The sequence below is a fragment of the Morone saxatilis genome, unplaced genomic scaffold, assembly GCF_004916995.1.
Source record: "Morone saxatilis isolate NCDOM2014 unplaced genomic scaffold, NCSU_SB_2.0 Contig0, whole genome shotgun sequence".
NCBI classification, from domain to species: domain Eukaryota; kingdom Metazoa; phylum Chordata; class Actinopteri; family Moronidae; genus Morone; species Morone saxatilis.
Window position 1 is genome coordinate 1,491,946 of NW_023339650.1, and position 7,969 is coordinate 1,499,914.

The 7,969-nt window shown below is 46.7% G+C and overlaps 1 protein-coding gene across 2 annotated transcripts in view; it reads left to right on the top strand.

The window, feature by feature from the left end:
- The first annotated feature begins 3,919 nt into the window (after positions 1–3,919).
- The window catches only part of jcada (junctional cadherin 5 associated a), a 21,293-nt gene continuing 17,243 nt past the window's right edge, over positions 3,920–7,969 (top strand). Inside the window, exon 1 of one of the 2 annotated variants that reach the window (XM_035669883.1) lies at positions 3,920–4,066. The gene's annotated coding sequence lies outside the window, so the exon portion shown is untranslated. The other variant, XM_035669959.1, reaches the window with a different exon arrangement.

Here is a 7,969-nt window from a genome sequence, read left to right on the forward strand (position 1 = left end):
GCATTTTTGCTCCCTGGCGGTTGGCCTTCCCCTTCTTCCCGGTTTTTTCCCGCTTTCCTCCTTTCCTTTGCTGCTTCTTCTTCGCCTCCCCCGTACCTTTTCCCCCTTTCCCTTTCTACTGGCTGTCTGGCTCTCCCCCCTCTCCCTGCGGCTGCCTGTTTTCCCCGCCGTGGCTCTTCTCTCTTCCGGCTCTGGCCTGTTTTTCGCCCCCTCTCTTTTGTTCCGCTCCCATCCTCTGTGCTTGCCCGTGCTCTTGTTTTGTTCCATCGTTTCCTCGCTCTCTTCCCGCAGCCCTTCTGCTCTTCGCGTGTGCAAGTCGTCCCTGGGCCTCCGTCTTCCACTTTCTGTTAACCGCACTCATTTTCTGGTCTCCTTTTCCCTTCCTCCCTCAGGACTCCGCGCCCATCCCGCGGCGGTCCTCCGCGCCGAAGACGCTTCCGGGGGGTGGGGCCCTGGGCGGGGGCGCTGCCTGGCTCCCTGCCAGCTTCGCGTTCGACGCCCTGCCGCGATTCCTTCCCCGCCCTTCCTCTCATCGCTCCGGGCACGGGTGGCTTCGCTTCAGCTCCGCCTCCCTCTGTCCGGCTTCTCTTCTCCTCGCTTTCTCGTTTGTTTGTTTCCGCGACGTACCGCCGCCTTGGCGGGTGCCGTCTCGGCTTTCGCGGATACCTTTTCTGGGCATGTCTTTCAATATATATAACACTGCAATATATCCCCCTTTTTTATAAATATTATAGATAAAAATTGCTACTGTCAAGAATACATTTAACTCAATACAAATCATACTCATACTTGTGTAAACTTTTTGCCCATAAGAGAGAGAGAGAATAGAGGCCACTCCAGATACGGCACACAGCAGCAAGAAGAAACAGCTGAAGGCAAAAAACCCCGGTAATAAGCCTCCAAAACCCTCTGCCCCTAGAGAGAGCCAAAGAGAGACCGCCGCCTGGCCCATGGTACGCTAACACACAAACCCCCCGGTGACGCATCAACCAAGCGGTCCCTCATCAATTCAATTTTTCACCCGCCAACCGCATATGAGGTGGTAGAATCTTCATTGTAGATAAAAAAAACTTTAACTCGCACGCCAGAGGAGGTTAGCTTGTCACAAAATGCCACGAGGAGCCTGGAAGGACGATTGTCAGCTTATATAGTATATATGCAAAGGTGTGGTCGGATGTTATAAATTTAGTTATATATATTTATATATAGATATACGAAATGTAGACATAAAAAAACTTAAGAGATATAGAGAGAATAAAAATAATAGAGAGAGTAGAGAACTCGCAGCTACTGCCATCGAATGTGGCATATATTAAGATTCTGAATTCATTAACGTTTTCTCGCAGGTTGGTATTGGCTCACTATAGAAAGCAGCCAGAGAGCATCCACATACCCCCCACCCCCAACCCACCCCATCCACCCACACACACACTCACCTACAGAGTCAAGATGTTACCAGAGTTCTGGGGAATTGGGGAGCGGCAACTGCAGCAGCCCACAGCGGGCAGCGCTGCTCACCCAGCTCACAAACGCTCAAACTCAAAACCGCAACTGGCAAACGGAGCGGTGACATCAGCGTCTCTGCACCACATTTCAGTGCGTTGCATATGAGCTGCATATGTACGGCACAATTGAAAACAGACACAGCAAGACTGTTGGGTGCAGTGCAGCACAGGCACTCTATGAACACAGGGAGCAGCAGAAGTGTTGACCTTCACTGATACTGAGCAGATGCCAGTTAAGTCACAGGCCAAATTAAATGAAATGCCTTTTCCAAACTACTGTAACACAGCAGTTATGGTATCTTATATCACTCCCATTGTTCTTGTCAGGTTCCTCTCACTTTTCTCAGGTTCTCATTGTCTTTAAATGCCACACAGTCCAAAGTCCTAACCTCTGCTGTCTAAATATTTCACTCCGTTGGACAAACTGTGTGCAAGCGCCACAGAAAACTACAACACCACTGACTATCAAGTCATTATGGATGTTTTTCTCCTTATACTAGTGGCCACAGGATATGTAAAGTCAACAACTGCAACAATGGCTAGCTTTACAGGAAAGGAGATAATGATCGAGTAGGTAATTCAAAGTTAGGCTGACTGAATGTAAACATGATCATTATTGCTGCAACTATTGCCAAGGGGACACATTACCAGCAGTGAGTGGACAGGCGAAGCGGCTGCTGCACATGAATCAGGGGATCTATTTCAGTGGTCAGATACTGCCGTCCACTGAAATGATTCCCACTGTGGGAATACAACAGCCAGGTCCAACAGGAGCCTACGAGCCTCCCTTAGTTTTCAGTTATATGCAACATCTGTGTCAATATTATGGAGGTTTTAGGGTCTTCTGTTCTTTTAAAGAGGTGGAAAGGGTGTACAACTTTCAGCTCCGAAGGCCTGGAGCCAGACGGGCGTAAAGTAGGCTTTGGCAAACTGTACAGGAGAACCAAAACAAAACAGTGGACCAAAGTTTCACTAACTGCTGTAAATATTTTTTTATAATAACAAAGCCTGCATGAAGTCATTTTTAGCAGACACATGTGTAAGAGTTCATTTTCACTTTCATTGTTTAGAGCTGCAACTAATGATTCACTAACAAAGACCATGTCAGTGAGGACATGGAATGGTTTATTGAATATAATGGATAATGGTGGACCAATATAATAAACTGTAGGAGGGATGAAGAGATGTAGGGTGAGGGGTTGGGGGTCGAGGGATGAATGGGGGTCTTGGGAGGAGGGGTGAGGGATGAAGTGAGGGAGAGTGGTGGAGAAATCAGGTTTGTGGATGGATGGATGGATGGATGGATGGAGGAGTTCAGGCGAGAAGATGGGAGGGAACCGTGTGGGCGTTGAGTGGAGGAGCTGTCTCTTCTTTGCTCTTAGTTAGAGCCCCAGTGGTTCCTATATTTGAATAAGAGAGAGAGGGGTGGCTGTGTTCTCCATATTACTACAGTTTTCCTAAAATTTGATTTAAAAACACAAATTGCAATATATCGACTTGCTTACAGTATCACAATATATTGAATCGTAACCTCTGTATTGTGATACACATCTTATTGTGGGATTCTTGCTACAGCCATACAGCAAATGTTGATTTGTCCAACACTAACAAAGTAAACAAAAAACAAACACCTGGAACCACAGAATTGATAGAATCTTTGCTTGAAAATGGACCAATCTCAAATAATTTTTTAGCTTATCGACTGATCGATTAATCGACTGATTATTTTTAACAGAAAAACAGCAAAATTCGGAGGGTGTTATAATACAGAATCATGTATATTCTAGCCCAGGGTTGCCCAAAGCTGGCCTGCCATAAGGTTCAAATTGGCCCGCCAGATGTTTCTGAAACATTTTTTTTTATTAATTTAAAAAATATATACAACATAAATAACTGTTTGTGCTGTTTTATTTTTTGTGAGGTAAAATGCTCTTTTTTTTTTTTAGGTCCTAATTATTAATTATTTTTCATAATCTGAGCACAGCAGGCAGAGTGACACTGCGCAGGAGGTCTGTCAATTAAGGGAACTTGGGATCCTGGTTCCATTTTGCATCTTAACAATACAATATTAGCTATAAGCCCAAGGCCCACCCTTAAGTTTCAGTTTTAGCCCCCCAAGGGAAAACCTTTGGGCACCCCTGGTCTAGCCTGTATATTCATATACAGCACACAACATGAAGACAGGTAGGATTAGGGATGTGTGGAGGTGAAGGTCAGCTTACACACACTATAGGCTGACATCAATCATTCTGATTATCATAGTAATTACAGTATGGTAATTACATGAAGAATTGAGTTTCTGCAGTCTGATGAAGACAAGTCAGATAGATAGACTGCATGAGTTTGATTACTTTCTCTTGAAATGCTGAGTGTGAAGTGACCTTATCGCTGAGCAGCATCCAGCTGCCTCCCCGCTGGAGAAGAGGGATGTCTCCTCAGTGCTGTGCTGTGCTGTGCTGTAGAGGGGCTGTTCCCTCAGCAGATCCCAGCTCAGTCCGTCCAGAGCAGCGGCGGGGATGAGCGCTGGGGACTAGGCGGCAACGCGACGACGCATTTCACAGGTAAAGAGTGGCTCCCGGTCGACCGACACACCGCCTTTAACTCAGGCATTCGTTGGACTTTGTGTTTTTAGATTTCACGACACATGCGGTGGGCAGAGGAGGCTGTGAGCGGCTGCGAGGGGGAGCAGACAGAGGTGGACAGTCGCATCTGCTCTGCGTTCAACATTTCCAGCGGTCCCTCAACTTGCAGCTACCTCGGCGCTCTCCTGTCCGGGCTGTCCCTGCCTCCTCTGCCGGGATTAGAGGATTTAGGACAATACTGTGGCACTTTCAGGACGCGACGTTAGAAGGTGAAGGGAGTGGGAGGATGGCGGTCTTTATTCTGTAACTTGAAGCGTGTGCGGTGGCCCCTGCCACTGTTTGCGGACGCGCTCCTCTCAGCTGAAGGTTAAAGATTGCTGATGGAGCTAGCCCGGCTAGCTTTAGCCCCGTTATGTGCCGTTCCCTCCGCTGTGGAAGAGAGGCCAAACTCCGTCCAAATTACGCAGTTTTTTTTATGTCCTAGCTCACGAGCAGAGATGTATATCGAGGGGGACACTAATTCAGGACTTGTGCGAAATACTGCGAGCATGGCTTGTATTCTGTGGGCAATGTGTGTCACTCCAAACAACCATTATATTCAATTTTAACTTGTAGAATTGCTTTGCCTTAAATCTCCCCAGTGGTATTAAATCCACACTGTGCTGTGTTGGGCGACAGTTGCAGCTGGAGTTATAAAACAGAGGTATCATTGAAATACAGTCTGTGTAATGGGTCATGCATCCGCCGAATTTAACCAAGGAGCTCCACTGATCCGTGTAAGGTGTTAACTCTCCAGACAGGTATGCATATAGTCATTACTGTACGGAAACCTTAAACGGACAGATGTTTTAACGGAATTTGGCTTGGTTATCCCCCCTCCGCATCTGTGGACTGCGCGCACTGGGGCTAGGCTAGTATGCTACGGCAGCAACCTGCATCGGAACCAGCGGGGCTAGCATCACGCCGAGCCTGTCAATCATTTCATAAGGACATGATGACAACACTGGGGTCCGGTGCTGTGTAGCTCCCTCGGTTCTGCTCGGGCGCGTAGGAACACCAAATGGCGATGGAAATGAGCTGCAAATAGCCCTTGGCAAATGGTATGCCAAGTTTCGGCTGCTTTGATGTTTGCATGTTGTCACTCTGTCACACCTGCTGTTTGCATGATGATGGCTGCTGCTTGACCTCTCTTCTCCTTCCCCCCGTGCAGCCTCCTGCACGCACCGCCTCACTGCCTCGCATCACCACACAGCCCAAACAGCCACCCTGCTGTCAGTTTGCTGAAATTGGTAAATAATGTTGTGCTTGAGATTTGCTTTTTAATATTGAACGCAGGACTTAAAAGGTTTTTACAGTGTCGTAATATTTAATAGGCTACAAGACTGGATGGGTAAAACACTGCCGCTGTGCTCTTTACTCATACCTCAAATTATGTCACAGTGTTAGCAATTGCCTGCTGGCTTTAATTTTAGAAGGTCTTGCACATAAATTGTTACTGTCACGTAGGGACCTCTAGAGGCCAGATTGTCAAAGCCAAGATGTCACCGGATCTGTTCAAGTTCAAGATTTTATCACTTACAATGCTGCTGCAGTGAACACATGGAGTACCATCATCACAACTGTGGCTGTTTGTGTAGCTTTTATTCCCACCAGATTTGATCAGCTCACCCCTATTTGCTCTGTCATGGCCTCAGGCCTGATTATTTTAGGTAGTGTTGCTTATAGTATTTATGGAAGAACTGTTAACATTGCCCAGGAGTGATCTGTTCCTTCTTGTCAAGACCTTTCACAGCTCAGTGAGCTTGCATCAAAAGCTGTTGGTAAATGTCAGTAAAGAAGCATTTTCAAGACAGTGTGCAGAATTTGTAGACAACAGCAGCCGACGGGTTAAAAAGATAAAATACTGCAAAACACTCACGCCCACACCATCACCGGGTGATGTGCATTTTCACAGGAAAAGGTAAGAAATCTTAAATGTGTGTGCGTGGGCGCATGTGTGTTATGTGGTAGGTCTTTCACACATCCTTGAGACTGGGATGGTGTGTGAACACAAGGCCCTTCTAGATGCCCAGAGGGGGGGGCAGGGTATGGAGGGACAGGGAGCGTATTAAGAAGGGAAGCAGCTCATTAATTCCTTCCAGCAGCGGAGGAAAGGGTTGGTCAGCGAAACTGGAGGGGCCCTCCACGGCCGTGAAATGAGTCATATCAGTTCAACTTTCAGGAGTGGTCCGGCGATAAGTGTGGGCTGGGATGACTTCCTGGTGTTGCAGTGAGTCTGGTTACCCCGGGGCTAGACTTTCCCTTTCCAGTAATCGTATGTGTGTGTGCGTGTGTGTGTGCTCTAGTTGTTTTAGCAGGTTTGACAGTCCTCCCCTCTCTGTCTATTCTCTGTCTGTCTTCAGATTTATTTCTAGGCCAAGCTCATCAAGAAAAAAACGAGTTTTTACTGCCATTGGGTAGCTATAGCCGAAGCCTTTGAAAGTCATCTGATGTTTGCCCGGCTACAGGGATCCCCTCGGAGGTCCTGCCTGATGTCACATGTGATGTCAGAGCAGAGGTGACGCAGGCTGGAGGAAGGAAGGAGGCTGGTGGATGAAGCCAGCCAGAAATGTGTGAAAGCTACTGACATCTGCCAGTGTGCCTCTCAGAGTGAGAACGCAGGGCAGTGAATGCGAGGCCTGAAATGCACGTTCGGCTTTTATGTTGTTATGTCCTCCTAGCTGGATGCTCGCCGGCGGACGCTCATATGTTTGGCAGATGGATGGGCTGCCTGCTTTGTGATTTCTGCGTGTCAGTTTTATGCCGATGAAGCCCTTGAGATAACCCTGACCATTCATTTTCATGTGTTTACATAGCAGTTTTCCACATCCATCATGACAACACTTAAGTTGCATTGTGTGGGAGAGCCTTTTCATCCCACCTGTAATCTGCATCACAGTCATCTGTCAACATAGTTCTGCTGTTGCCACGTCCTATCAGCCGTCTGATTTATAATGTCATACTCTTGATGTGCTTAAGCTTCCTTGATGAGGCATAGTCTCCTGGACTTTTGTGTTAGTAAAATATGTTTATGTTGGACTGCACCTTTCCTTCCATAATACTGTGCAAGAGGCATGCGGAGTCCATCTGATTAGCAGTAAGCCAGAGCGTTCTAACCCTTTGATCACTGTGTTTCTGGCTGATAAACCGTGCCACTGTCATCTCTAGCAAGCCCCGGACCTTGACAGACACTAATTACCATGAAGCCAGTTTGGCATGCTCAGAAACAGCATGGGTTGGGAATAGTTCAGTGCAGGTGAAGCCTACTGTGTTTCAGAACAGTGCCTCAGTGGATTAGCGTGCTTAATAACCTCTTCTTTATGCCCCCCCTTCACCATATTCCAACACATCACAGTCTGAAACAGTATTGTCTGCGTCCTGATCATTTCAGACTGTCAAAAAGTAGTTCCAGCCAAACATTTGTCTAATGCAGTATCAGTGGTTTGATCCAAGAAAATGCTTCAGGTCACAACTGGCTTACACACAAGAACAGTATGCTAATAGCTCATTAATGAACTAATCAAATGTAGTGCAGCAGACCAGTAAGACTAACTGACTGGGATAGTGTTTATAGTATATTGAGAAGTGTGTGTGATCATTATGAACTCTGATTTTGCGGATGTAGTTGGTTAAGGCGTTTATAGGTTCTTCAGTTTGTGGTCGAGAATATATGCTGCGAAATTTGAGTCGTCCGCAGATTTTCCTTCAGCATGATATATGCATGATCCAATCTCTGGGTTGCTCATTATGTAAGGAATGATCCCTAGGTCTATGCATTCGCTCCAAAAAACACCATCAGTCTCCGCCAGGCTTTTTGGAAAACATTTTTATGTTATCATATTT